This window comes from Tachyglossus aculeatus, unplaced genomic scaffold, assembly GCF_015852505.1.
Source record: "Tachyglossus aculeatus isolate mTacAcu1 unplaced genomic scaffold, mTacAcu1.pri scaffold_67_arrow_ctg2, whole genome shotgun sequence".
In the NCBI taxonomy this organism is placed as follows: domain Eukaryota; kingdom Metazoa; phylum Chordata; class Mammalia; order Monotremata; family Tachyglossidae; genus Tachyglossus; species Tachyglossus aculeatus.
Window position 1 is genome coordinate 2,405,766 of NW_024045090.1, and position 25,501 is coordinate 2,431,266.

The window sequence follows — 25,501 nt, forward strand, 5'->3', positions numbered from 1 at the left end:
GTCACACAGCTGATACGTGGTGGAGCTGGGATTAGAACCCACGACCTGTGACTAGTAAACCCAGGCTCTTTCCACTAAGCCATGCTGCTCCCATATACAGTATTGTACTCTCCCTAGCACTTAGTACAGTGCTCTGCACACAGTAAGCACTCATTAAATGTGACTGACAGCTAAAAATAACCCTAGCCTGGGAGTCAGAGGACCTGGGTTTTAATCCAGGCTCCACTGCTTGTCTGCTGTGTGACCTTGGGCAAGTCACTTAATTTCTCTGTGCCTCAATTCCCTCATCTGTAAAATGAGGATTAAGTCAGTGAGCCCCATGTGGGACAGGGACTGTGTCCAACATGATTATCTTGTGTCTACCTCAGTGCTTAGTACAGTGTCTGGCACATAGTAAGCGCTTAACAATTGCAATTATGTGTCACGCAGTGTTCTAAGCACTGGGGTAGATACAAGTTATGCAGGTTGGATGCATTCCCTGTCCCACATTGTGCTCACAGTAGAATTCCTCATCTACCACCCCAATCCCACCTCTCTTGACTCCAAACTCCTCTCCTTGTATATTCAGTTACCTCTTACAAACTTTTTTAGAGGTATTTGTTAAACATTTACTATGTGTCAGACGCTGTTCTGAACGCTGTGATAGACACAAATTAAGTAGGTTGGACACAATCCTTGTTCCACAAGGGGTCCACAGTCTAAATAGGAGGGACAGCAGGAGACCTAAGGCACAGAGAAGTTAAGTGACTTGCCCAGGGTTACACAGTCAGCAATTGGAAGAGCTGGGATAGGAACCCAGGTCCTCTGACACGCAAGCTTGGGCTCTTTCCACTAGGCAACACTGCTTCTGGCTTAAAACCACGCTACATTTCTTCCAACCTAAGCCTGTCCCCATATCTAACTTTCCCATCTCTGAAAATGACACTGGTTCTCTCTCTCCCAAAAACCTGGGGTCCTCCTCTACTCCTCATTCAGGATGGAAACTGAAAGACAATTTCCTGATAAATCTTGCCTATTCTTTCTCTTCAGCATTTCCCAGAATCTCTCCATACCAAAAGAATTACCACCCTGATCCAAGCTCTAATTATATAGCCACTACACTATTGTACCATTCATTCATTCAATCGTATTTATTGAGTGCTTAATGTGTTCAGAGCACTGTACTAAGTGCTTGGGAAGTAAAAGTTGGCAACAAGTCGGTATCAGCCCTCCACCACATTGTCTCTAGACTGTGAGTTTGTTGTGGACAGAGAATGTGTCTTTTGTTGTTGTAATGCACTCTCCCAAGAGCTAAGTACAGTACTTTGCACATGGTAAGCACTCAGTAAATACGATTGAATGAATTGCCTCTGTCCTCATCCTTCTCCATTGTTTTATAGGTCAGTTTTTTTGAAGTGCCCAACCCAATTAGTATGGTCAGGTCCTGGGAGTCAGAGAACCTAGGCTCCAATCCTGGCTCTGCCACTTGTTTGCTGTGCTACCTTGAACAACTCACTTAAGTTCTCTGTACCTCAGTTTCCTCATCCGTAAAATGTCTATCAATACTTGTTCTCCCTCCCTTTTGGGATCTGAGCTCCATCTGGCATGGAGTCTGTCTGATCTGACCATCCTATATATACTGTAGTGTTTGGTACACCGTAACCACTTCATAAAATACCACAATTAGTATTTCATATTAATTAATTCATTCATTCATTGGTATTTAGTGAACACTTACTGTGTACAGAGCACTGTACTAAGCGCTTGGGAAGTACAAATCGGTAACATATAGAGACGGACCTTACCCAACAATGGGCTCACAGTCTAGAAGGGGGAGGCAGACAACAAAACAAAACAAGTAGACAGGTGTCAATACCATCAAAATTATAGATATATACACATCATTAATAAAATGAACAGAGTAATAAATCTGTATAAATATACACAAGTGCTGTGGGGAGGAGAAGGGGGAAGGGCAGAGGGAGGGAGTGGTGGACGGGGAAGGGAGGAGGAGGAGGAGAGGAAAAAGGGGGGCTCATTATGTGAAGTCTTTCTGGAGAAGGTGAGCTCTCAGTAGGTTTTTGAAGGGAGGAAGAGAGCTAGTTTGGAGGATATGTGGAGGTGGAGGGCATTCCAGGCCAGAGGTAGGACGTGGGCCAGTGATCGACGGTGGGACAGATGAGAACGAGGCACAGTGAGGAAGTTAGAGGCTGAGGAGTGGAGTGTGTGGTCTGGGCTGTAGAAGAAGAGAAGGGAGGTGAGGAAGGAGGGGGCGAGGTGATGGACAGCTTTGAAGTCACGAGTGAGGAGTATTTGCTTGACTCGAAATATAGGCTTCAAAGTAGGGGAAGGAAAGGGAAGAGGGAGGAGGGATACTGCAAAAGCGACATTGGGGTGTGAGAAGGAAGCCAACACCTCCTCCTTTCCTGGTGAGTCTGGGGGAGTGGGAGAAGAAGAGGTCCCATTGTTGGGTAGGGAACGTCTCAATATGTTGCCGATTTGTACTTGCCAAACGCTTAGTATAGTGCTCTGTACACAGTAAGTGTTCATTAAATACATTTTAATGAATGAATGAATGAAAGAGAGAGCAGCAGAAGAGACCGTGTCATCTGGGTTGAGCCAAGTTTCGGTAAGGCTGAGGAGGAGGTAACAGCAGGAAAAGAACAGGTCAAGGATGAACAGGAGCTTGCCTATAATGGATCGGGGGTTCCATAGGTCACACTTGGAAGCAGCTGTGGAGGGAGGGAAGGGAGGAGGAAGGGTGCAAGAGGTGAGGAGGGTTTGGATGGGAATGAGCTGGTGGGAGCCTGGGCGGGGAGAGGGGAATCAGGGGTGGTGGTGAAAAAGGAGAACTAGGATGGGGTGGGGGTGGGGAGGAGGGGAGAGAAGGGGCTGGAAGGGAGGGGTTGAGGGTTGGCGCTGGTACAGAGGGACTTTGGGGAGGGGGTGGGGATTGGGGGCCGGGGAAAGGGAGGGAAAGAGCTGGGTGGGAGAGGGGAAGGGGGAGGTGAGGACTGGGAAGGGCAGATGGGAGCAGGGGAATTGATAGTTCATGTTGAGGTCAGAGAGGTAAGTGACATTAAAGTGAGCAGCTAACAATGAATATGCAATAGCAATAATAAAATAAGCAGATGATGACATCGCAGAGAGCAGTTAACAATTAACATGCAATAGCAACAATAAAATAGGCAGATGGTGCCCACAGCAGCAGGTTGAACTGTCCATGGGTCAGTCAAATCAAAAAGACTAACGGCAAGCAGAGTCCAGAGGCTCTTGGCAGAATTGTCTCTGAGGTTGTGGAAGAAGGAGTCCTGTGGATGGCAGTTCTGGACAAGGGTGGAACAGTTCATGGGGGAGGAAACGCCTGCGAAGAGGAGTAAACAGCCAAATAACATGGGTGGGCTGATTAGTTGCAAATGCAGGTTGTTGCTAAAGTAAGACGGTTGAGAACAAGGTCCTTTATCCCTGGGAAGGGCGTGGGGAGGGGGGAATCAGTCATGTCCAGTATGGCCCTAACACAAGGAAGGAAGGAGTGGAGCCTCCCCAAAACGGTCGCTTATCTGCAGGGCGAGGATGCAGGGGGGCACAATGTCCCACGGCCCCGGTTGACTACGTGGACAGACTAGAGGTTGCTTCGAGGGGTGAGTCAAGTGATGATGGGAGGGGGCCCAGTCCAGGGTAGTTGGATGGTCAGCAGAGAGCTCAAATCTGGAGGGTCATCTGGGAGATATACAAGCATCTGACTGGCCGCGGGGCTTGCGGGGGGGGGGCGGGGAGGGGGACATCGGTGTCCTCGGGGAGATGCAGATGTCCGGGAGGGGGACGGCCATGAGCCCGGCCGCAGGTCATTGGAGCCCGATAGCAGGCTTCTCGGGAAGGGGGATCCCGGGCCCTTGCTGCGGCAACTGGAGGGGAAAGATTCCACCGAGGGGACGGGGACCCCCGGTAGAATGCCGGGCCTCCCAGGATCGGGTATCCTGGGCCCTCATGGCAGGGCCCGGGGGTGAGAGATATCATTTCTCTTCTCCCTCTTTGTTCCATGCAAGCTAACTGCATAATTGTACTTCCCTTTTAATCCTCTCTCCTGCATCCCCAGCCTCACAGAGTCCTTAATTTTAAAGTCCCGTCCCTCAAAAGTCCACCGGACTTGTCTCCCTAAAATCTCACCTCTTCTAATAAGCCACTCCTTATTAACTCCCACATTCCTTCATAACAACCCCAAACCGCTTTTACAGAAGAGGGAACCAAGGCACAGAAAAGTGAAGTGATGTGACTTGCCCAAGGTCCCACAGCAGATAAGTGGTGGAGGAGAGATTGGAATCTAAGTCTCCCAATTTACAGACCTGAGCTCTTTCCACTGGGCCAGACTGCTTGAATAACCACCCAATGTGATACATATAACCATAACCAAATGGTTACGCAAATTCGTTGTGGGCAGGGATTGTGCCTACCAACTCTGTCCCATTGTACTCTCAGAACTGTTTCATAAAGTACTCTGCACACACTAGGCGATCAACAAATACCATAGACAATGTAATCTCACTTACCTGCTGTAGTTAGGAGTCTTCGGTTATCTGCTGCTTTCTCCTTTTCCTTGCCGATCGATTGGTCTTAGGTCCATCAATTCTGGCTCACTGAGGTGGAGGACCGGAATATTACTCGGTTTTAACCATGGTGGACTCTCCCGCAGGGACAGTACTGTTCTCTGACTGGACCGGTCTTGCCCACTAAACAGATCCGGGGGTGGGAAGCCCTTGGGAGTGTCCCATAAATAGGGCCCGTCCTGAGTCTGCCCCAAGGAACCACATTAAGGCTCTGCATATCTCTGGCTATGGGCCAACTGGGCTACCTGCCTGTTTCAGGCCCGGATCCTGCCCAAAAGGGGAGGGAGCAGCGTTTACTAGTGGTTAGAGCCCACACCTGCGAATCAGAAAGACCTGGATTCCAGTCCTGGCTCCGCCACTTGTGTGACCTTAGGCTAGCTGCTTTACTTCTCTGGGCCTCTATTTGCCTCATCTGTAAAATGAGGATTAAGACCATGAGCCCTATGTGGGATGTGAACTGTGTCCAACCAGCTTGTTTCTACCTCAGGGCTTAGTACAGTGCCTGACGCCTAGTAAGAGCTTAACAAATACCACAAGTAGTAAGGCCTGTGACATTTCTGAAACCTGCAGGCTGCTCTTCTGATGTTGCCATGTCTTGCCAAAGACATCTTTTAACAATAAGAATTATTGTCCCACGTGGGGCTCACAGTCTTCATTTTATGGATGAGGTAACTGAAGCCCAGAGAAGTTAAGTGACTTGCCCAAGATCACACAGCAGACAGGTGGCAGAGCCGGGATTAGAACCCACATCATCTGACTCCAAGCCCATGCTCTTAGCGTGGCCTAGGGCTAGAACCCGGGCTGGGAGTCAGAAGGACCTTGGTTCTAATCCCGACTCCACCACTTGTCTTCTGTGTGACCTCGGGCAACTCACTTCCCTTCTCTGTGTCCCTGTTACCTCATCTATGAAATGGGGATTAACACTGTGAGCCCCATGTGGGATGTGGACTGTGTCCAATCTGTTTAGTGTGTATCTACCCCAGTGCTTAGTACAGTACCTGGCACATGGTAAGCGGTTAACAAATACCACAGTTGTTATCTCTGGTGGGTTGACGATGAGTGGATAATGGCAGGGAGGACTCTGGGTTCATTTTGTCCCGGGTTTAATTGTCATCAGAGAAGAGAGAGTGGGTACAAATGACAGGGTGGATAATTATGCTCACACACACTATACACACACCACACACACACACACACACACACGCACGCACACTTGCACGCACACAGAGTCACTAATCAGTCCCCGAGGGCAAAGAGCAGTGAAAATGGCTGCCTCAGCTTCAATCCATCAGTGTCTGTCCGCCATGGGGCCTTCAAGCCAGCATGAGGTGGGTGAGTAGGATAAAGCCATCTCTCAGTCAGTGGCTTCTTCAGGCTTTCTGTCACTTTGATCGCATTTATTCAGTGCTTACTGTGTGCAGGGCACTGTACTAAATGCTTGGGAGGGTCCAAAATAGCAACTTCCAACTGTGATGGGGACCAGGGCTGTTCACCTTCTTCCTTCTCCCAGGACTCAAAGGATAAAGAAGGGACCTCTCTGAGGTTTTGGAAAAAGTGCACTTTAATCTTGATATCTAAAAGGGAAAATGTTGCTCTCCAGATAATAGTGATAGTGGTATTTGCTAAGCACTTGCTATGTGCCAAGCACTGTACCAAGCGCTGTGGTCCCACATGGGGTTCTCAGTCTAAGTAGAAGCGAGAACAGGTATTGAAACCCTATTTTGCAAATGAGGGAACTGGAGGCACAGGATGACTTGACTAAGGTTGCTAAGCAGCAGAGCAGCAGAGTGACTTCAGAACGTCTCCCAGATGTCAGCAAGGTGGTGATTGACTGATGTCAGCAAGGTGATGATTGTCTGAGAGGATTGGTAAAGTGACAGGGTCACCCCCACGCCCACACCAGCCCGCGTTATCCTGTGCCTCCCTTTCTGATCTCCACCTCAGCCCTGCTGACCATGTTGTGGGTGAAGGCAGCTAGGAGCAGAGTAACAAAGGTAAATAACAGAAAGAAAGAGGGAGGGCAAGAAAGTTGGAGGGGAATTGTATTAATAATAATAATAATGATAATAATAATAATAATAATAATAATAATAATAATAATAACAGTAATAGTATTTGTTAAGAGTTTCTATGTGTGGGGCACTGTTCTGAGCATTGGGGTAGATACAAGATAATCTCATTGGATATCATCCCTGTTCTACATAACGCTCACTGTCTTAATCCCTCTCATATTTTTTCATATTTATTACTCTTTTTATTTATTTATTTTGCTTGTACATATCTATTCTATTTACTGTATTTTGTTAATATGTTTTGTTTTGTTCTCTGTCTCCCCCTTCTAGACTGTGAGCCCACTGTTGGGTAGGGACCGTCTCTACATGTTGCCAACTTGTGCTTCCCAAGAGCTTAGTACAGTGCTCTGCACACAGTAAGTGCTCAATAAATATGATTGATTGATTGATTGATTGATTGATTAATCCACATTTTTCCCATGAGGGAACCGAGGCCCAGAGAAGCAAAGTGATTTGCCTAAAGTCACATTCTGACTGCCAAGCCCAGGTTCTATCCACTAGGCCACAGTTCTTCTATACTATTCAATCACAATCATATTTATTGAGTGTTTACTGTGTGCAAAGCACTGTACTAAGTTCTTGGAGAGTACAATGGAGACGAGTTGGTAGACACCCTCCCTGCCCACAACGAGCTTACAGTCTAGAGGGAGAGACTGACATTAAAATAAGTAACAGATATGTACCTGTGTGCTTAGGGGTGAATATCAAATGTTTAAAGGGTACAGATCCAAATATAGGGTGACAGTACGGCGAGGGAGTAGGGGAAATGAGGATTTAGTCAGGGAAGGCCTCTTGGAGGAAGTGTGATTTTAATAAAGCTTTGAAGATGGGGAGAATGCTGGTGTGTTGGATATGAAAGGAGAGGGAGCTCCAGGCCAGAGGCAGTACATAGGTGAGGGGTTGCTGGTGAAATAGATGAAATAGAGTACAATGAGTAGGTTGGCATTAGAGAAGTGAAGTTTGTGGGCTGGACTGTAGTAGGAAATCAGTAAGGTATGGTAGGATGGGGCAAGGTGGTTGAGTACTTTAAAGCCAATGGCAAGAAGTTTCTGTTTGATGCGGAGGTGGATGGGAAACCACTGGCGTTTTTTGAAGAGTGGGGATACATGATCTAAAGGGTTTTGTAGAAAAATGATCCGGGCAGCAGAGTGAATTATGGACTGAAGAGAGCAGAGACAGGAGGCTGCAGGAGGTCAGCAAAGAGCCTGATGCAGTACTCAAGGCGAGATAGGATGAGTGGTTGGATCAGCATAGTAGCTATTTGGAAGGAGAGACTTTTATTACTTATTTATTTTCATTATTTGGAGTTGCTAAATACTATTACTGGACACAAGCAGCTTGAGCAGAGAGGAGTGGGCAGAAACTGAGAAATGGGGAGAAAGGACCACCAGGGTTTAGCAAAGTCAAAGTCAATGGTGAGGACTCAAGGTTGACAATGAAGTGGAGGGTTCGTGGGCAAGGGAGAGTGACGGTGTCATCGATTAATCAATCAGTCGCATTTATTGAGTGCTTACCATGTGCAGGACACTGAACTAAGTGCCCGAGAGAGAATAACACAGCTGCATAGCAGCATGGCTCATTGGAAAGAGCTCGGGCTTTGGAGTCAGAGGTCATGGGTTCAAATTCCGGCTCTGTCAATTGTCAGCTGTGTGACTTTGGGCAAGTCACAACTTTTCTGGGCCTCAGTTACCTCATCAGTCAAATGGGGATGAAGACTGTGAGCCCCCCGTGGGACAACCTGATCACCTTGTAACCTCCCCAGCGCTTAGAACAGTGCTTTGCACATAGTAAACTCTTAATAAATGCCATTATTATTATTATTATTATTGTTGTTATTATTATAGCAGACATATTCCTTACCCACAACAAGCGTACAGGCTGGGGAGAAGGAAATAAAAAAATAAATGACAGATATGGACATAAGTCCTGTGGGGCTGGGAGGGGATAAATTAAGGGAGCAAGTCAGAGAGAGGCAGAAGGGAGTGGGAGAAGAGGAAATGAGGGCTTAGTCATGGAAGGCCTCTTGGAGGAGATGTTCCTTTAATAAGGCTTTGAAGGCTGGGGGAGAGTGATGGTTTGTCGTCTCCAGAAATGAAAAACATAGGCAGAAGAGTGGGTTTAAGAGGAAAGGTCAGAAGTTTGATTTTAGATGTTCTAAATGTGAGGTTTTGGTGGGAAAACCAAGTGGGGATTACCTGGAGACAAGAGGAGTTGGGGAACTGTAGGTTGGATGAGAACGCAGGGCTTAATGGGAAGTTTTGGGTCCTCTGTAAAGAGGTCCCAGCCCAGTTCCCCCTGCTCCTAATTTATTTTTAAAGGCACTTGTTGGGTTTTTTTTTAATGGCACTTGTTAAGCGCTAGGCACTGTTCTAAACGCTGGGATAGATAGAAATTAATCAGGTTGGACATAGTCTGCTTCAATCGTATTTATTTAGTGTTTACTGTGTGCCGAGCACTGTACTAAGGGCTATGTACCACTTGGGGCTCACGGTCTTAGTTCCCATTTTACAGATGAGGGATCTGAGGCACAGAGAAGTGAAGTGGTTTGCTCAAGTCACACAGCAGCAGGTATTAGAACCCAGGTCCTCCCATGTCCATGCTATTTCTACTAGACCAAGTTGCTCTGCGAACTTGGACATGTCACTTAACTTCTCTGTGTCTGATTCCTCAACAGCAAAATGGGTATTAAATTACTATCTTCCCTCCTACTTAGACTGTGAGCTCCATGTGGGACTGGGACCATGCCCCACCTGATTAATATGGATCTACGCCAGCGCTTACAGCAGTGCTTGGCTTATGGTATGTGCTTAAAAAATACCACAGTCATCAGGTGAACTACACGACATTAGCTGGAGGGATTGAACACAGGGAGTTGTGGCAGATCCAATGTCACTGACCAGTGGTCATTTTCCTCCTCCACATCTTCCAAGGGGCAGAGCACAGAGAGATTGCACCACAGTCGATCAATCAATCCATCAGTTGTATTTATTGAGTGCTTACTGTGTGCAGAGCACTGTACTAAGCACTTGGGAGAGTATATGACAACAGAGTTGATAGACACGCTCCCTGCCCACAACAATCTCACAGACTAGAGGGGGAGACAGGTATTAATAATAAATGAAGAAATTACAAAGCAGATTCAGCTGTAGATTTCCTGTCTCACCTTCCTCTCTCCTTCATCCCATATTTCTTTGCAGGAGGCCTCTTCCGGTTTTGAGGAAAAATGAAAGAGAATGGACAGGATTTTCATGTCTTTCGGGACCGTGATGCTGTTTCAAATCACCATCGGGACCTTGGTGAATGTACTCCTCCTAGTGTTTTATAACTGCACGGTGTCCATCAGCCACAGGTTCAGCTCCTTGGATCTGATTTTCAGCCACCTGGCTTTGGCCAACACCAGGATTCTTCTCACCCTTGGAATCCTGGAGACAATGTCAGACTGGGGATGGAGAAATTTCCTGAGTTACGTCGAATGTAAATTCCTCATGTACGGTTCTTAAGTGGTCCAGGGGCTGGCCATCTGCACCACCTGTATCCTGAGCGTCTTCCAGGCCATCACCATCAGCCCTGGAACCCCCCCACCCGCGCCGGTTGGCCCAGATCAAAGCCAGGTTACCCAGGGGTGTCGTCGTCTCCTGCCTCCTGCCCTGGGACCTCAGTCCGCTCATAGATTTAAGTATGTCAATACACATGACAGGCCCCAGGAACAGCAGCAGTGCTAAACTCGTGCTGGATCTCAAATATTGCGTAAAAGTCAGTGTCAGCACGGAACCCACGTTGCTCATCACCATCATGTTCTCCCTCCATGACTTGTTCTTCATGTGGCTCATGTGTGCGGCCAGTGGCTACTTGGTGTTTGCCTGTACCGGTGGGTCCAGCACCTCCACGGCACCGGATCCTCCCCTGGGATGAAGCCCGAGGTCACGGCGGCCAAGAGGGTGGTGGCCCTGGTCGCCCTCTATGTCCTCCTCTATGGGCGGCAGTCCATCATGCTGAGTGTCAAACTCATCATGAAAGAAAAATCTCCTCTGTTGGTGAACTGCCAAATGGTGTTAGGGTTCACCTTTCCAGTCGTCTGCAAGTTTTTGACTGTTCACTGTGATTGGAGGATAAATACAATCTGGAAAAAGGAATCACCTGGTTCCAACATAGATTTTCCATAGATTCCAACGGAAGCTGCCTCTTCTGCACTCCAATTAAGTCCCGCTTGGATAAAGAGAACAGGTATCTTGATCCCAGCAGCAGCAAGCCAAGAAAAACAGTGAGGCCTAGTGGACTGAGTATGGAAGGACCTGAGTTCTAATCCTGTCTCCACCATGTGTCTGCTGTGTGACCTTGGACAAGTCACTTCACTTCACTGGGCTTCAGTTACCTCATCTTTTAAATGGAGATTAAGACTGGTAATCCTATGGGCCTCAGTTACCTCAGCTGTGAAATGGAGATTAAGACTGGAAATCCATGCGGGACAGGGACTGTGTCCAAACCTGACTAGTCTGTATGTACCTGAGTGCTTAGAACGGTCCCTGGAAAATAGTAAATACTTACCACATACCATTATGAAAAAAATAAACAGGGAAGGTCCCGTGGAATTAATAGAGTTTCAGGAAGGAGTTTTGAAGATGGGAAGCCCCGTGGTCTGGTGGACATTAAGGGAGAGGGAATTCCACTCGGGGGAAAGAAGGTGGGGTAGGTTCCTGAGTGGGGGGAGTTGGGAACAAGGCACAGTGAGATGGTGAGCTTGGGAGGAATGGAGAATGCAGATGTAGGGGAAAACAATGCATATCAATCGATCAATCATATTTATTGAGTGCTTACTATGTGAAGAACCTGGTACTCAGCGCTTGGGAGAGTACGATATAACAATGGAACAAGGGTGGTAGCCACATTCCCTGACCATGATGAGTTTAGAGTACAGTCTAGAGGGGAATGTCTAAGTTGGATTGCTGCAGATTTCAGATGGTCCCACACCCTGGCATGGGATGAAGCTCCAAACCTCAGAGCTTAACCAGAACGCTATTATTAAACTATTTATTATATTAATGATATCTACATATCTATATATATGACAATTGTCAGCTGTGTGACCTTGGGCAAGTCACTTAACTTCTCTGTGCCGCAGTTATCTCATCTGTAAAATGGGGATTATGACTGTGAGCCCCACGTGGGACAACCTGATCACCTTGTACCCTCCCCAGCGCTTAGAACAATGTTTTGCACATAGTAAGTGCTTAACAAATGCCATTATTATTATTATTATTATTATCTATAATTCTATTTATATATTTTGTTGCTATTGACGCCTGTCTACTTGTTTTGTTTTGTTGTCTGTCTCCCCCTTCTAGACTGTGAGCCCAAAGTTGGGTAGGGATTGTCTCTATCTTGCCGAATTGTACTTTCCAAGCGTTTAGTCCCTTGCTATACTTAGAGTAAGCGCTCAATACATATGAATGAATGAATCAATGAATGGATCACAGAAAGGGAATGATCATTAGTCCGTTGATGTTGTCATAGGAAGGAGTCCCAGAGTGGGAACCACATGGGAATGGGCAGTCATTTAGGTTGTGGGGACCGGGACAAGAGGCAGCCCACGATTCTGGCCTTCTGAGATCCCCGGACAGTCAGCAGTCTCAGCGTAGCCCAGAGCCCGTACTTCCAAGGGGAATCCCCCTGGAAATAACCCAGCTGTCATCTGAGGAGACAGCGCAGGCAGCTGGAGAACCGAGAGAGGGAGGGAGGATCCTGAGAGCTCTCACCCCTCGCCCAGACCTTCCTGTCACTGCCACCAGCGTCCAGGAAAGACGAGATGGAGTGAGCCTCTCTTTCAGCAGAGGTCGGTGTTCCCCAGTCCAGGACAGGCCCGGTGACTCCGGAGAGGAGCAGGGGAATGGTGAGGGAAATTTCAGTAGGGAACTGGGATGACCAGGGTCAGAGTCACAATTTCGCTAAACTAAAAGCAGTGTTGCTTAGTGGAAAGATCATGGGCCCGGGAGTCTAGAGGACCTGAGTTCTAACCCCAATTCTGACACTTATCTGGTGTGTAACATTGGGCAAATCACTTTTCTTTGTGTCTCAGTTACCTCATCCATAAAACGGGGATTAAGATTGTGAGCCCCGTGTGGGACAGGGACTGTATCCACCCCGATTTGCTTGTATCCCCCGCAGTGCTTAGTAAGTGCCCAGCACATAGTAAACCCTTAACAGATACCATAAAAAATCCTGAGTAAGAGCTTGTTGATAGACTCAATTTTGCCATAGTCCTTGTTTTTGCTGGAACATGTCTTGTCTAGGAAGCCGTCTGAGAATTTGCAAACTTTCTTTCTACACTAGGAGCCTGTAAGGATGCAGTGTGCTGTGTTTCAGGATGAATTGGCTATTGCAGGTAGTGTCTGACAAAGTGAATTGCACAGCACCAGCCTTCCCTAAACACATAGTGTTGTGATTACACAGCCCCTGCGTTCTAGATTTTTATAATCCCAAATGATGGTGATGATGATGATGACGATGTTGGCATTTGTTGAGCGCTCACTAATGTGCCAAACACTGTTTTAAGCGCTGGAGTTGATACACAGTAATCAGATTGTCCCACGTGGGGCTCACAGTCGTCATCCCCATTTTACAGATGAGGGAACTGAGGCACAGAGAAGTTAAGTGACTTGCCCAAGGTCACAGAACTGACAAATGTCAGAGCCAGGATTAGAACCCACAACCTCTGACTTCCAAGCCCGTGCTCTTTCCACTAAGCCACAGAACATATTAAGCACTTATTTTGTGCAGAACACTGGACACAACCTTAGCTGATGTTTCAGAATAAAATGGATGTCATCAACGTTTCCGCTTTCTGTTTTGCCCTGAAATAAGACAGAAGGCAGGACAAATTGACCAGGTGAGGTTCCTCTTCTAGACAGCAAATTCATTGTGGGCAGGAAACGTGTCTGTCAACTCTGTTGTAGTGGACTATCCCAAGTGCTTAGTACAGTGCTCTGCACACAGTAAGTGCTCAACAAATACCATTGATTGATTAATGGATTGATTGAGGTTCATCCCCAGACAAGGACATTACCTTGTCGGGTGAATTTCTCCAAGAATATTTTTAATCTCTGTCTGAAATCAGGTCCTAATATGACGCCCAAGGACATCTTGCAAGACATGCCCAACGTCTCCAAGATGAAGGAGGTCCTTCTGCTGGGATTCTTGGAGATCCAGGAGCTGCAGCTGGTCCATGCCACGCTGTTCCTCCTGGTCTACCTGGCGGCCCTTAAGGGGAATCTCCTCATCGTTGCCATCACCGCCCTCGACCAGCGCTTCCATATGCCCATGTACTTCTTCCTTAGGAACCTGTCCCTCATCGACATCTGCTACATGTCCGTCACCATCCCCAAATCCATCTACAACTGCCTGACCGACCTTAGATCCCACTGTATCCTGGGCTGTGTCACACAAGTCTTCTTGGCGGTTTTCTTTGCAGCTGTAGAATATTTTGTCTTCACTGTGATGTCTTATGACTGCTAATCCGCCATCTGACTCCCCCTGTGCTACGAGGTCGTAATGAACAGAGTGGCCTGTGGAAAGATGGAGGCCGCCTCGTGGCTCATTACAGGCTTGTTTGGGGTCTTGGTATCTACTTTGACCTTTTCCCTGTACTTTTGCAGGTCCAACATCTTCCAGCAGTTTTTCTGTGACATCCCCTCTCTGCTGAAGATCACCTGCTCCAAGGGCCATGTAGCCATCGATGTGAGCGTCACTGCCGCGTTAGCGTTAGGTGCTGTCTGCTTCATTCTCATCATCATCTCATACATGCGCATCTTCTAGGACGTGCTGAGGATGCCAGCCACCGGGGGCCAGGCCAAAGCCTTCTTTACCTACCTGCCTCACCTCGGCGTCGTCACTCATTTTGTCATGTCTTATTTCTGTGCTTACTTGAAGCCACCCTCAGATTCCCCTCAATACTGGACCTGCTTGGTGCCCATGTTCTACACGGTGGTGCTCCCCTCCCTGAACATCTCATCTACAACCTAAGGAACCGAGACGTGAAGTCCGCCATGGGCAGAGTCCTAAAAGGGTCACCTACTCAGTCTCTGCTCTGGGACGAAACGTCTCCTTCCTTGTGCAAATAATCTCACACCACCGCTTAACCAAGAAATTGCACTTGGACCTAGCCATATTCTTAGCTGTCCTTCTGGGTTCACGGAAAATACTGGATGTAGATGTATTGTCAGAGTTTGGGAGGGAGTCGGCTAAAATTGAAGTATGACTGACAATCCAGTTTTGGAGAGGCATCGTGGCCTAAAGGAAGGGGAGTCCCTTTAGACTGTACAGTAGGCACGGAATTTGTTTAACAACTCTGTTAAAGTGAACTCTCCCAAGTGTTAAATACAGTAAATCGTGCTTTGAGGTAGTTCTAATCCCCGCTCTGCCACTTGTCTTCTGTGTGACCTTGGTTGAGCCACTTAACTTCTCCATGCCTCAAATACCTCAGTGGAGATTAAAATGGGGATTAAGACCGTGAACCTCCGGTGGAACAACCCTATTACCTTGTATCTACCCCAGTGCTTTGAACAGTGCTTGGCACATAGCAAATGCTTACCAAATACCATATTTTAAAAAAAATTTTATCATGGCCTAAAGGAATGGGAATCTCTCTGGACTGTAAGCTCACTGTGGGCAGGGAACGTGTCTACCAACTCTGTTATACTGAACCTTTCCAAGTGCTTAGTACAGTGATTGAGACTTGAACTCTGATGCCAGCTCTGCTACTGGCTTGCTTTGTGACCTAGAGGCAGTGACTTAACATACCTAGGATATCTCTTCCTCTTACTCTCTGAACCCCTGTGGGACAGGAATTGTGTCTGAACTGATTATTTTGTTTGTACTCCAGCAAGTGGAACACTTTAGGCACTCAACCATTTAATAAATACGATAACGATATCATTATTAGTAATGACTATGAAAATATAATGATATGCTCTTTAGTATGAATCTGGGGGTGGGAATGAAAATTGCAAAATGGGAAGAGGTATGGGAGAAGGGAAGAAAGGATAACTGCAGCTTTATCTGTCTTGTCAAATCCAACCTCTCTCATCAATCCATCATCACTTTCTTCCAACCATCCAACCTTTCAACCATTCATTTATTCCTCCCTCCTTCTGTCCTTCCCTCTCTCCATCCATCCATCCATAGCACAGGCTTGGGAGTCAGAAGTCGTAGCTTCTAATCACGGTTCTGCTACTTGTCTGCCATGTGACCTTGGGCAAGTCACTTCACATCTCTGTGCCTCAGTTACCTCATCTGTAAAATGGGGATTGAGACTGTGAGCCCCACATGGGACAGGGACTGTGTCCAATCCTTATTACGTTGTATCTACTCCAGCACTTAGAACACTGCTTGGCACATAGGAAGCACTTAAAAAAGACCATAATTATTACTCTTATTATTATCAATGACATTTATTGACCACATCTTGTGTGCAAAGCACTGTAAAAGCTCTCAAGAGAGTTGAAAAGAGATATGATTGCATTGTTCCTTCTCTCCGGGAGACTATGATCTAATGGGGGAGATAGACACAGAATAACTTACATACAGGAGGAAGGAGAGAAGGGAAAGATGAGAAAGTGGATGAACGTTTGATTCAAGAGTAGAGTTCATATAGTTAGTAAGAACCGAACTTCAAAGGATTTGCAGTTAGGATAAGTCAGAAGGAACAGTGTTGTCTAGTGGGTAGAGCGCGGGCCTTGGATTCAAGTGCACATGGGGTCTTATCCCGGTTCCACCATATATCTGCTGTATGACCTTGGTCAGGGTCGCTTAACTTCTCCATGCCTCAATTCCCTCATCTGTAAAATGAGGAATGAGATGTGCACCCCACAGGGAACAGGGACTCTGTCCAATCCGATTAGGTTGTATCTACTCCAGCACTTAGTATAATGCCTGATATATGGAAAGCACTTCACAAAGGCTAGAGGAAAGTTACAATGGCTGATTGACCGACAGATTGAGTGTCCCAAGTTGTGAATTAGACAAAGGTGAAACCATTCACAGTGACTAAAGACTGTCGTTGGAAACAGGAACCGATGGGAAGCTGGGATGCACAAGTCACTGTTTCCACGGGAACCCCGAGGACCAGCACCATCACTGATGCTGCAGGAACCGGGCCCTTGCCTCCCAGGAGCCTCACAAACCACATGACCAGAGGGTGCTTGGTTTGTTCAGGCCACAAAGTCCCTCGGCAGGGCCCTGAGCCATCCTCCAGGGATCCCCCTCAGAGGAGCTCCTGCTTTATCTACAGGGATGAGGGCTGTGCTTTTAGGGGTCTGAAGGAGAGCCGAGAGGGACCAAGGGCTCCTCTCTGTTCCTTCCTGGATGACAGAACACATGGGTCTGAGGGGAAAGAGGGGACCAGCCCAGTCCTGCAGAGGTCATCGACCCCCAGCCCCATGCTGCCCCAGTGAGGGTGACAACGGGTGAGTGGGATGGAAAGGCAGGGGGGAACGAGGATGAGGATGGAAGAGATGGACTCATTCTGGGACCTACGTTTGGGTTCGGATCAGGGCCACGTCTCCCATATGGGCAGTCGTGCTAGGAGATGCTTTCCAGTTCAGTAGCCCCCAATCATCACACACATCTCTTCCTTCCTCCTCATACCTCACTACTCTGCCATCTACCTGCCAAGACACGGTGCTCCAGAACAGCATCAGTCAGCACTGTGGACAGTCCTTCAGTGGGTCCCAGAATCCCTTTCAGAGGGTAAATGACAGGCAGGGCTGAGAGAGTGTGGCCAGCTTTGGACAGCCACTGGCACTATCTGCAATTTCTCCCTGTAAGAGTACTTTCTAAATGTTGCGAGAAGACCAATAGTGGAAAAGGTTGTAATCCCTGCCCTCATGGCTTTCCAGCCTACTGGGCTACGTTGACACAGTCTAATATACTATCAATCTATTCATCTTGAATCATATTTATTGAGTTCTTATTGTGTGCACTAAGCGTTTGGAGAGTAATAATAATTATAGTAGTACTTGTTAAGCTTTAAATATACCCCAAGCACTGTCCTGAGCGCTGAGGTAGATATAAATTAAGCACGTTGGATACACTCCTTGTTCCACATGGGGCTCACAGTCTTAACCCCCGTTTTCAGATGAGGTAACTAAGTCTCAGAGGAGGTAAATGACTTGCCCATGATCACACAGTAGACATGCGGCAGAGGTCCTTCTGACTCTTGACTCCCAAGCCCGTACCCTATCCACTTTATAACACCATAACAGACACATTCCCTGCCCCTCCTGGAAAGAAAAAAAGAATGGAAAGGTGAATATACAATTATTGCATGTCATTTTACAGATGAGGAAACTGAGCCCCAGAGAAGTGAAGCAACTTGCCCAAGGTCCCACACAGCAAAGGGACAGCATTAGAACCCAAGTCATCGGACTCTCACTAAGCTATGCTTGGGAGAGTATAATAGAACAGAGCTAGTAGATGTGTATGCTGCCCTCAAGGAGCTCACAGTCAAGAAGAGAACTGCTGGGCCCATACTTTTTCCACTAAATGAGGATTGAAATGAGTTGATTCGCACTTGAGTTAGGTGAAGTGAATATAGAGGACTGGGAAATGAATCAGAGTAGCTGGTTGTAAGAGAGGGGGATTTTAGCAGAGCTCAGAATTTGGAAAGAACTGTGCACTCTCTGATTTTGAGAGAATAAGAGAAGGAGTTCCAGGCAAAGATGGTAATGGAAGAGTCAATCGTGAGTAACAACTAGAAAGTTGCTGTGAGAGCAGAGTAGACGTGTTGAACAATGGAAAGGTGGTGAGGTGCAGTAATAGGGCTGAAAGACTTCAAGCCGATTAAGAGTTTTTGTTGCTTGCGAAAAGACACAACTTTTCGAGAGAAGAAGTTGAGGAGACGAGAGATGTAGGTTGAGCGATGCTTTAGGAAAGGACTGGATGAATGATGAGGTATGCTTATGTTTGGGTGAATACTTGTGCGAATGCAGATATGTAGGCAAATGGAATCAGTTTGGAGTATACTTTTTTGTTGTTGTTATTTGTTTGTTTTATGGTATCATTAAGTGCTTACTATGTATCAGGTACTGTAGTAAGCACTGGGGTGGATACAAGCTAATCAGGTTGGACATAGTCCATGCCCCATAGGGTGCTCACAGTTGTAATCCCCATTTTTCAGATGAGGTTACCAAGGCACAGAGAAGGTAAGTGACTGGCCCCAGGCCGCACAGCAGACAAGGAGGAGAGACAGGATTAGAATCCAAGTCCTTCTTTCTACCAGGCTCATTCTCTTTCCACTGAATGCATGAATTTATGTAAAAAGACATTTCTTTGTTGACTCTAAAACCACCGAAAAAATTTCATGAGTCATGTTCATATCTCTATGTTCTCTGACCTCTCCTATCCACTTTTCATTTTAGTTTCTTCTCAACCAAAAATAATACTCTTGATATTTATTATGTGCTTACTACGTTACAACCGAAATATAAAGTGCTGGGGGAGATTCAGGACAATCTGGTAGAACACAGTTCGTGTCCCACAAGGGATTCACAGACTAAATAGGGGGAAAAACATGTATCAAATCTTCATTTTACTATTGAGAAAACTGAGGCATAGAGAAATTGTCACTTTCCCGTAGCTATGCAGCCGACGAGTTGTAGAGTTGGGATTAGAACCCAGGTCCTCTGACTCCCAGGCCTGTGTTCTTCTCATTAGCACCCTGCTTCTACACAGTTCGAAACTTGGTGCTTCCAATAGAATGGAATCTCCTTGGAGGCAGTGGTCACATGTACTAATACTGTGTCCTCTGTAGGTACTCAATGAATAGAATTGATTGACTTAGTCCTATTCCTTCACCCACAACATCAGTGTCTCTAAATTGAAGTCTTCTCTCCTTCTTCCTGTGCAGAGTCGACATCATTCCCCAGAAATGCTCAATGTCTCCACGGGGAACTCAAAGATTATTTTGAATTCAATAACCGTCTCCTCTCAGAGAATCACCAGCAAGTATCCAGTCAATTCCTTCACTCATCCCATCAATTGACTCTTATTTTGGCTATTCCCTCATCCCATGCAGAAAGCCAATGCTGCCTCCCAGAAATGCCCAACGTCTCCATAGTAATGGGATTCCTCTTGCTGGGATTCTCGGAGGTCCGGGAGCTGCAGCTGTTCCATGCTGTACTGTTCTCCCTGGTCTACCTGGAGGCCCTGATTGGGAATCTCCTCATCGTCGCCGTCACCCCACTCGACTGGCACCTCCACACCCCCATGCACTTCTTCCTCAGGGATCTGTCCGTCTTCGACCTCTGCCTCGTTTCCAACACTGTTCTCCAGTCCATCTACAACTCCCTGTCCGACCATAGATTCATTTCTTTCCTGGGCTGTGCCACCCAGGTCTTCTAGGGGGTTCTGTTTGTTGGTCAGAGGTGTTCCTCCTCACAGTGATGTCCTATGATCGCTTTGCAGCCATCTGCCTCACACTGCGCTATGATGTCCTCATTCATTCATTCATTCAATCGTATTTAGTGAGCTCTTACTGTGTGCAGAGCACTGTACTACGCGCTTGACCAAGGGGTTTGTGGGAAGATGGCCGTGACCTCATGGCTCGGTGGGGGGCTGTTTGCAGTGATGTCATCCTCTGGAACGTTCTCCCTATCCTTCTGCGGGTCCTTCCTGATCCGACAGTTCTTCTGTGATATCACCTCTGTGGTCCGACTCTCCTGCTCTGAAGCGTACCTCGTCATTGATGTGATCATAGTCACCAGGGCCTCTGGGTGTCTTCTGCTTGGCCTCCATCATCGTGTTATATGCGTCCATCTTCCAGGCCGTGCTGAGGATGTTCAGCCGCTGAGGGCCGGGACAAAGCCCTCTCCACCTGCCTGCCTCACCTTGCCGTCCTGACCATGTTTTTCACCACAGCTGCATTCGGTAACTTACATCCACCTTAAGACTCCTTCTCAGGGCTGGACGTTTTGGTATCTGTGTTCTACTCTGTGGTGCCTCCCGCCCTGAACCTCCTCATCTACAGACTGAGGAACAGGGACGTGAAGATGGTTCTGGGGAGGGTCCTGATCGAAGCGCTTAGTACAGTGCTCTGCACACAGTGAGCACTCAATAAATACGATTGAATGAATGAGTCTTTTCTCCAGAGATAGAAAATTTCACTTCACGCTCTGACCCTGTTGTCTCTCTACCCAAGGATTGACTATAGACAGACATGAGTGGCCTGCAAAGATCTGAGATAGTTGCCGTTAGAGACTTTTCCTGGTTGCACACTGCCTATTATCAATGGCTTTGACTAGTTTGGTAGAACTAGAGTTTTTATTCACCTGTTCCTGACTGGTATTTAAATCCTGGTCTCTAGACTGAGATGTCATTATGGATAGGGAAAGCATCTACCAATTCTGTTGCATTGTCCTCTCCCAAGCACTTAGTACAGTGCTCTACACACAGTAAGCACTCAATAAATACTGTGGATTGATTGAATGTGGGCAGGGAACATGTCTACCAACTCCGTTGTATTCTCACAGACACTTTAGTTCATTCAATCGTATTTATTGACTGCTTACTGTGTGCAGAGCACTGTACTAAGCACTTGGAATGTACAATTCAGCAACTAATAGAGATAATCCTATAAATCCTATAAATTCTATAAATCCTATAAATTCTATATAATTCCTATATAAATCTTATAAATTCTATAAATCCTATAAATTCTATAAAAATCCTATAAAATAAATTCTGTTTATTTTATTTTGTTAGTATGTTTGGTTTTGTTCTCTGTCTCCCCCTTTTAGACTGTGAGCCCACTGTTGGGTAGGGACTGCCTCTATATGTTGCCAATTTGTACTTCCCAAGCGCTTTACTAAGCGCTCTGCACACAGTAAGCGTTCAATAAATACGATTGATGATGATGATGATGATGATGATAATCCCTGCCCACAATAGACTCACAATCTAGAAGGGAGGAGACAGACATCAAAACAAATAAACAGTTCAGTGCTCTGCACACAATAAGCGCTCAATAAATACCATTGATTTATTGTTTGATTGTGGGCAGGAAAGTTGTCTGCCAACCATGTTGTATTGTATTCTCTCAAGGGCTTAGTACAGTGTTTTGTCTTGATTATGGTTATCTTCTGATTTGAGATGGGTTAGGGATAAGGAGGAAGTCATAATTAAGGGTTGGCCTAGGGGAGGCATAAGACCGGTAATGACACATTCACTGCCGACAAAGAATTTAGACTCTGATCAATCCATCAATCAATGGTACATATTGAGCCTGACTGGGTGCAGAGCACTGTCCTAAGCACTTTGAAGAATACAATAGAGCAGAGCTTGTAGGCATGCTCCCAGCTCGTAAGCTTACAAGTCAAAAGGGGGAGACAGACATCAATAAAAAACAAAGGAAAGGGGAGTGTGGGGAGATGCCCCCCAAGTCAGCTGGGATTGCCAACCAGAGGGCGGCTCTGGGTTCTTTATATTTGATGACGATGAGCCAAAGACCAAGCACCGACACAGAGTGATCACTTCTGCCTTTTTATTGGGTGTACTCACATAACTGTAGCGCAGCAAGCAAGCGAAGGAGGGGGTCCGAGTCCTAATCAGCTGGACAGGCTCTGCAGGACTCAGTCTAAACGCCTACAACTAAAAATAGCAGCAATGCCTCTTACATACGAAGCCCACTCGTATCGGTCAGCCCTCCCCGCATTCCCTGGATGTCTATCTGATTGGGATAGTTCCCATTCAGCAACCTTGTAGTATAGCAGTTCTGTGTCCTTGCTGTGGGTTGCTCATGCGGAGGGAGGGGTTGATTTCACAGATAGGGTACTCTTCCCATACTCCACCCCTTCAGCCCCTCCATACGCCTAGAGCAATCTGGAGCTGGGGACCCTAATAGTCTTGGCGGGGGGAGAGGCACACTGTGGGTTGCTCAGGCGGTGGGAGGGGGTGAGTTCACAGATAGGGCACTCTTCCCACACTCCACCCCTTCGCCCACTCTGTACACCTAGAGCAACCTGGAGCTGGGGACCACAGTAGTCTTGGTGGAGGGCCTTTGTGAGTAACAGCATCCTAGCACCAAAGCTGCGCAGAGCACGACTTACCCTAGCACGATCCACGGGTCCAATGTCCCATTCCTACCCTCCCACACCCCCACAGCCATGAGAACCACCTACAGTCTGTCACCATCTTTTGGTTCAGTGTTCCTATTTTCAGTCCAGCTTTGGTTAGGTGGAGCACGGTGCGGTTCTAGTCTTGCTGTGCGTCCACCAGGGCTTGTAGAATCACTTTCGTGGCCTCCTCCACTTGCTCCGTCCAAGCTACTGAGTCCACTAGATCAGTCGGAATGACCCACAGGAGGGTGTGGTGTTCATGCCACTCCCAACCGGAGAGGCTGATATGATTACCAACGTGTAAACATACTAAAGGCATATTACTACAAACAAGCGTTAAATTATCACAGGCAGCACTAACATTATAATGAAAAGTGATCATGATAATGTTTATATGCACTCCATACGTTCAACAAAATTTCCATTACCCAAACACCAGTAGTCTCCCTCCTCCACCCTGGTGATGGAAATCGGCCAACAGTTCTGTACACCCTCACGACCCCTGGGGTCCTGTGAGCAGAACCAATCTCCCTTTACTTGGGTACATCCAGAAGGGGAGAAGGGCTCCCATTGATATCTAGACCCATTCCATCATCCCCACCTCTCTCCCAGGGGGACCACCTGCTTGCCATCCTGCACTACCCTTAATTCACTAGGGCCGTGGCTCGCAGGGGCAGGTGGCCCACCGGGTGGCGTACAGTCATCTTACAGCAATGGGTGGTATACCCACCGTATAGTAACTGAACGTCCGATCAAGAGACAGAGGCTGGATGCAGACAAGCCAGGCTGGGGGGCCACTGTGCTTGGGTTACTTCTTCCATTAGGGTGGTGAGATATGGTAGCAGTCCTAACTGAGTCTGGATGCAGGTATCCGACCAGGTGATGTTTCAGGCCCAACAGGCCAACTCGACCTGTGAGCATGTCCACCCATGTCTTCAGAGCACCATCTGACAGTACCATTCTTCTCCACTCCAAAGCGTCCTGCAACTTTCCAGTGCTAATTAACTGCTGGATCTGGCTTTCATATTGGAGGTCTCGGCCTCGGGCATCCCGCAGGCCTTGTATGCCTGCTTGGTTCCATACTCCCAGCATGCTGTCGACCCACCCAGTGATGTCTCTCTTCCACCGTCTGGGCGCCCTTGTTGGTGACCAGTTCCCTACCCACTAGGCCCATTGTCGCCGGAGCTGGTCCAGGGCAGTGGAGCATTTCGGGTGATGGGTATCTACCCACCATGGTTCCAACGACCGGGAGATTGCCTCGGTAGTCCATCGAGTGTGGGTGAACAGGCGAACTCCTCCCAGGGTGGCTTCCCATAGGCATGCGTCCCTGGTCCCTGGGTATCCATTGTCCATAACGTCCAGTATTACTTCGACAACCAGCAGGAGGGTGCCCGAGTTCCAGAAACCATCTTTGGCATTTTCCCAGCCCGGGGCGGAGGCGTTCAGCCAATAATCATACTTGTGCCATGGAGGGGTGATCCAGGAGGGGCATCTCCCAGGCAGCGTGATGGGTGCTGCTAATGCTCCCTGATCCTCATACCTGGCCGGTTTCTCGGTTATCGGGTTGAAGTGCAGCCAGGCCATTTTCGTGCCCGTGTCATCAGTTATCTGCCCTCCGTGGTAACATTGATGACATTTTTCTTTGCCATCGTGACGCTCACATTCAAATCATAAGAAGTATCCAGCATGTTGTAGGGCACCTGCACAGTGGTGTTGAATACCGTCACAGTCTCCCACGTCCCATTGTATTCTCTGGCTGTGATTACAGTGGCAGGCAACCGTTGTCCTTTAGGGGTGGTGTCCCACCACACGTAGGTTCTGCAGATCAACAGTACCGGAGTGGTGGTGTCACCTTCCAGCCGAGTAAGGGCCACAGAATGTCAAGTTGTGCAGCCCACTCCTTGACATTCCTTGAACTTTTGCTCTGTAAAGTTTGTCCCCGATCAGAATCTATGTAGACCAGCAAGACGTATCCAGCCCCCATCACCTCTCTCCTCCAGGAGACCTTCCCAGACTGAGCCCCGTCCCTCCTCTCCTCCTCGTCCCCTTCCCCATCCCCCCATCTTACCTCCTTCCCTTCCCCACAGCACCTGTATATATGTATATATGTTTGTACATATTTATTACTCTATTTATTTATTTATTTATTTATTTTACTTGTACATATCTATTCTATTTATTTTATTTTGTTAGTATGTTTGGTTTTGTTCTCTGTCTTCCCCTTTTAGACTGTGAGCCCACTGTTGGGCAGGGACTGTCTCTATATGTTGCCAATTTGTACTTCCCAAGCGCTTAGTACAGTGCTCTGCACACAGTAAGCGCTCAATAAATACAATTGATGATGATGATGATGATCACCTGAAGCCTGCTCTGCACACAGTAAGCGCTCAATAAATACGACTGAATGAATGAAGCCCTTGTATAGTAGCAACTTGCATGGCTGCTGCCACCGGATAGGTGAATGCCACTCCCGTACGAGTATACACCACGGTGAGCACATATCTCTTTCCCTGGCTTGGGGCAGGGGTCCTGTGTTGACCATAGGGATGCGAATTATTTTGTGTACAATGTTTGCAATCTCATAAGAATTTGCGTACCTCCCTGCGGGTTCCTTCCCACCCCGGTCCCTGAAGGGCTCGAAATGTGGCATCCACCCCGCTATGAGCTAGTGCCTCATGTACCCCCTGGATGGCGTTGGTGGGCCGTGCCTCCCAAACATGTGCGAGCGCGTCTGCCTCCTCAT

The 25,501-nt window shown here is 47.4% G+C and overlaps 1 pseudogene; it reads left to right on the forward strand.

Annotated features, from left to right (window-relative positions):
- Nucleotides 1-9,888: 9,888 nt before the first annotated feature.
- LOC119923928 lies at nucleotides 9,889-20,495 on the forward strand (annotated as a pseudogene).
- The last annotated feature ends 5,006 nt before the right edge of the window (nucleotides 20,496-25,501 follow it).